The 4,344-nt window shown below is 41.1% G+C and overlaps 1 long non-coding RNA gene across 1 annotated transcript; it reads left to right on the top strand.

Annotated features, from left to right (window-relative positions):
- Window positions 1-2,299: 2,299 nt before the first annotated feature.
- Window positions 2,300-3,095, top strand: LOC108352846 (uncharacterized). Its single transcript, XR_005493035.2, has 2 exons — window positions 2,300-2,712; window positions 2,855-3,095. It is a non-coding gene; the product is annotated as an uncharacterized LOC108352846 (long non-coding RNA).
- The last annotated feature ends 1,249 nt before the right edge of the window (window positions 3,096-4,344 follow it).

The raw sequence follows: 4,344 nt of genomic DNA, 5'->3' as shown, positions 1-4,344 counted from the left end.
AATTGGTTCTCTCTTTCCAGTATGTAGGTCTTAGGGATATCAGGCTTAGTAGCAGGCACCTTTACCTGATGAGCTATCTCACTGGCCCTAAAGTAGGTTTTGAATAACTACCACAGTGGTTAATATATAAAGGCAAAACTGTAATTGAATTGACATTTGTGTAAGTGTAAACAGCATACTCAGGGTAAAATAATGAGGCCTTTATAGCACATACAGAGGTGTATTAAGCCTGTTTGAAACTCTCTGATTTATACACAAATTATTTCTAAATTAGCTATTTTCAATACATATGAATAATAATATGTTGTGTGTTAAATACTCATATAAATTCTTAAAGATAGGACTAAGCTGCTTAAAGAAACTCCTAGAGGTGATAGGAGAGAATATCAGAAAGACAGTAAGGAGTCCAGAACTATACAAGACTGGAAGAGAGAAGAGTGGGAGTGAAGGGCATCATGGGAAGGGTGAGAGTGAATGGTGTCATGGGAAGGGTGGGGGCAAAGGACATCATGGGAGGGGTGAGGGTGAAGGGCATCATGGGAAGGGTAAGGGTGAAGGGCATCATGGGAAGGGTAAGGGTGAAGGGCATCATGGGAAAGATGAGAGTGAATGGGGTCACGGGAAGAGCAGGGGCAAAGGGCATCATGGGAAGAGTGAGAGTGAAAGGCATTGTGGGAAGGGTGAGAAGGAAATATAGTTGGGCTGAGAAACAGAGGATGGAAGAGAAAGAAAAGATTCGGGAGCAGCTGACAATTATCCTGAAAGACTTGAGAAGAAAGGCAAAATACCAAAAGCAACTTTATCTCATGGGGGAGACAAAATAAACCAAAGTACCTGGAGTAACCACCCGCACATCATTCTCCGTCTATTGGCACTGCTACAGTCTACGGTGGTGTTCTCCATAGGACCTCATTTTATGTATTGCAAATATATGCTTCTAACCTTCCATTTTGTTTCAATTACAATACCAGACCATGATACCAGGAACTTGATCACATTCTCTGATGCATCCCCCAAATCCAGATCAGCAACTGGCTACAATGAATACATAGTAAAATATTTAATTGAAGGATTTAATAAAAGAGCTGAGAAAGGGACTTGAGGAAAAGAAAAGACCAATAATAACAGTGACCCGAATAGAGATACAATGAACAAAGACGGTGGAAATGATGGTAAATAAAAAAAGCAATTATTGTAAAATTTAAGCTGTAGGCAGTTATGTGCTATGCTTTGAGTATGGTTTGTCCTGAGCCATGCTTATACTCTGACGCGGTACCCAATTAGAAGAGTTAAGAGTTGGGGCCTTTATGTGGTGATTAGATTAAGAGGGTTTAATATTATTCTCATGACACTAGATTTGTTTCCTTGGAATGATTAACAGTTTAACAATAGGCTGTTATAAACAAAGCCAGGGGCTGGGTGTGTAGCTTCAGGATAAAGCCTTGCCTGTCATGTACAAGGCTAAGAGTTCAATACACAGAATTCTATTACACACACACACACACACACACACACACACACACACACACACACACCATCTCTCTTCAGTAGTACCTACATGCACTGTGGCTCTCTATGCATCCTTTGTCCTTCACTAGCAGACGGTGGTTCACTGTTGCTTCACCCAGACCTTCCTCACCTCTGGAACTGTGAGCCCCTAACTCTCTTCTTTGTAATTTACCCAGTCTCAGGAACTCTTGTTTTAACAACAGAAAGCAGATTAAGACAATATATGAGACCCTAAATACATTCAAACTCCAACTATAGCGTCAAAGAAACATTGTTAAGTATTTATGACACTACAACAAAAGAATATAACAATTCTCAGAGAGAAAAAAAACTAGTTCCTTGATTCCAACTTAAAGGATGTTCAGACTCCAGAAATGCTCTAAGCCTTTCCACCCTTGGCTACAGAAAAGAGCCTTCTAGAAAAGCTTCCTTGCTTTGAGGAATCTTTGGACCCTCTGTGAAGCCACACTGGAGGGAGCATCATAATTTACTGGAATCTGCTTAGAAGAAATTTATGCTCTGGGATAAATAAGCCTTATAAAGCCAGTAACTAGTCAGAAAGGACAATTAGACTAACCAGCCCTCCTACCTGTCCCTATCCACCCCCCTCCCCTGCTGCTCTATGCTGCCCCCCACCACCACATCCCCGTCCCTGCCACGTGCCCTCCCCGCCCCCATGCGGCCCCGCCCCCTTCACCCTCAGACAATGTCTTATTGTTCAGATTGTGTTTATCTGAGAGGAGACAAAGCCCGGCTGTGCGCCTGCAGTTGGGTACCTCCTAGTACTGATTTTGCCAAATGTCTTGGTGGAGCAGGAGTGATGGTAAAGAGACTGGATTAGGCAAAGGACAAAAAAGCAACTTGTGACTCTATCGGGGGAGATGCTTCCCCATCAGAGAGCTGTAATTAGTTGGTCCTTGGCTGGTGTGCACTCATTGCCTGCTACCAATTGTCTTCAGAACCTCAGAACATTCAGTTTTCACCTCTGAAAAATTGATTGCAAGTGTCGATGAACCTCCCACTGGTGGTCAGCTCCCAAGGGTGGGGGGGTCACTTATTTTATTTATATTTTTTTATTTTATTTATTATAAGACAGTATCTCACTATGTGGCTTTAACTCTCATGGAATTCACTCTGTAGCTCAGCCGGGCCTTGAACTCATAAGATCTGCTGGACTCTGAATCCTGAATGCTGGGATTAAAGGTATGCGCCACCCCTCCCCTCCCCCCATGCCTGGCTAGCAGGCATTTATTTTATAAAATCTAAACAAATGCTGAAGTTTATTCGTTTGTTTTTTGTTCTTATTGTTCTATTCGATTTTAAAAGTTGCATTTCTTTATTTGAGGAAAGGGGAGGTACGTGCCAAGACACATGCCGAAGTCAGAGGACAACTGTGAGAGTTGGCCGTTCACCTAGTAGTCTCCAGGATCGATCTTAGGTCTTCACGCTTGGCCGCAAGCGCCTTCACACACTGAGCCATCCAGGTGGCCACGGTGATAGTCTTGAAAATATTATTAAGTAAAGTTTCAGTGCATTTTAAAATTATTTTAAAATTAAAAATAAACATTTTTAAATGATTTTTTCCCCTTTCTTGTTGTTGGTTTTGGTTTTGTTGTTGCTGTTGTTGCTGTTTGGTTCGATATTGGAAAATGATCTCAAAGTTTTGAGCATGCTAGGTTAAGGGATCTGCTGCCGCGCTATATTCCTTGATAGTTTTAAAATACATGCATTTTTAAGAAAATCAAGTGGTAGATGAAAATCACGTTCTGTTTTGTTTTCTTAAAAAAAAAAAAAGCAGAATTGACCATTAGATTGTAAATTGGCCACTGTGACTAGAACTATCACTCCGGTGTATTTTTCAGTAGTATCACTACATATTAATATTTCTTAGGAAATACTATGTATTTTTTTGTTCTCTGTTCACATATTTAATCTTCATAATACAGAATACTGTGATAATTCCTGTTTATAGGTTAACAGGATCCTGCCACAGCCTGAATTTGGTGGCCTGCCAATGCCATCTAAGCCTGTCCCAGATTATTATTCTTACATTTTTCATTCATAATAATAATAAATGTATAATATGCCTAGCACAGCAGTCTTGAGTATATAACTTAATGAACGTTGACATGTCTTCACTGAGAAATGTCCAAAGTCCATTTCCAGTACTCTCAAAGATTTCTTTCAAACCCCACCCAGCCAACCCTCCCTGAAAGGTGACTGTTAGACTAACTTCCAATATCACAGATTAATTTTGTACGTCTTGAAACTCATATAAGTGTAGTCATTAAATGTGCGTTAATTTTTCACTTAGTTTTTATACAGGGTCTCACCATATCACCCTGGCAGGCCTGGGACTTGACTATTCAGACCAAACTGACCTTGACACACATAGGTCAGACGTTAACTCCGTGTGTGGGTGTCAGAGGCATGTTCTATCACACGGGCCCTCTCACCCCTTTTAGTCAGTGTCATGTCCGTGTGAGTCATCTGTGGGTTGTGAGTATCTATTCTTTTCATTGTGGAATAGTAGTCTAGTTTATGAATGTTCAAAACATAGGTGACCATTCTGTTCCTGGGCTTTGAGACTATGTCTAGTTCTGCAGTTGTTACAAACGGTGCTGTTGTATGTCTCATGTCTTGCTATGTAGTCCTGACTACCCATAAGTGTAGTGATCCTCCTGGCTCAGCCTCCCGAGTGCTGAGGTCATAGGCTATGTTGCTACACCTGGATTTTCACATTTCTTCAACCATGTCTAGGAAAGGGGTGATTGGGCTAGATTGGGCTTGTATCTTAGTTAGAGTTTCTATCGCTATGGAGAGACACATGACCAT

The sequence above is a fragment of the Rattus norvegicus genome, chromosome 14 (genome assembly GCF_036323735.1).
Source record: "Rattus norvegicus strain BN/NHsdMcwi chromosome 14, GRCr8, whole genome shotgun sequence".
Taxonomy (NCBI): domain Eukaryota; kingdom Metazoa; phylum Chordata; class Mammalia; order Rodentia; family Muridae; genus Rattus; species Rattus norvegicus.
This window is presented reverse-complemented; position numbering and strand designations above follow the sequence as displayed.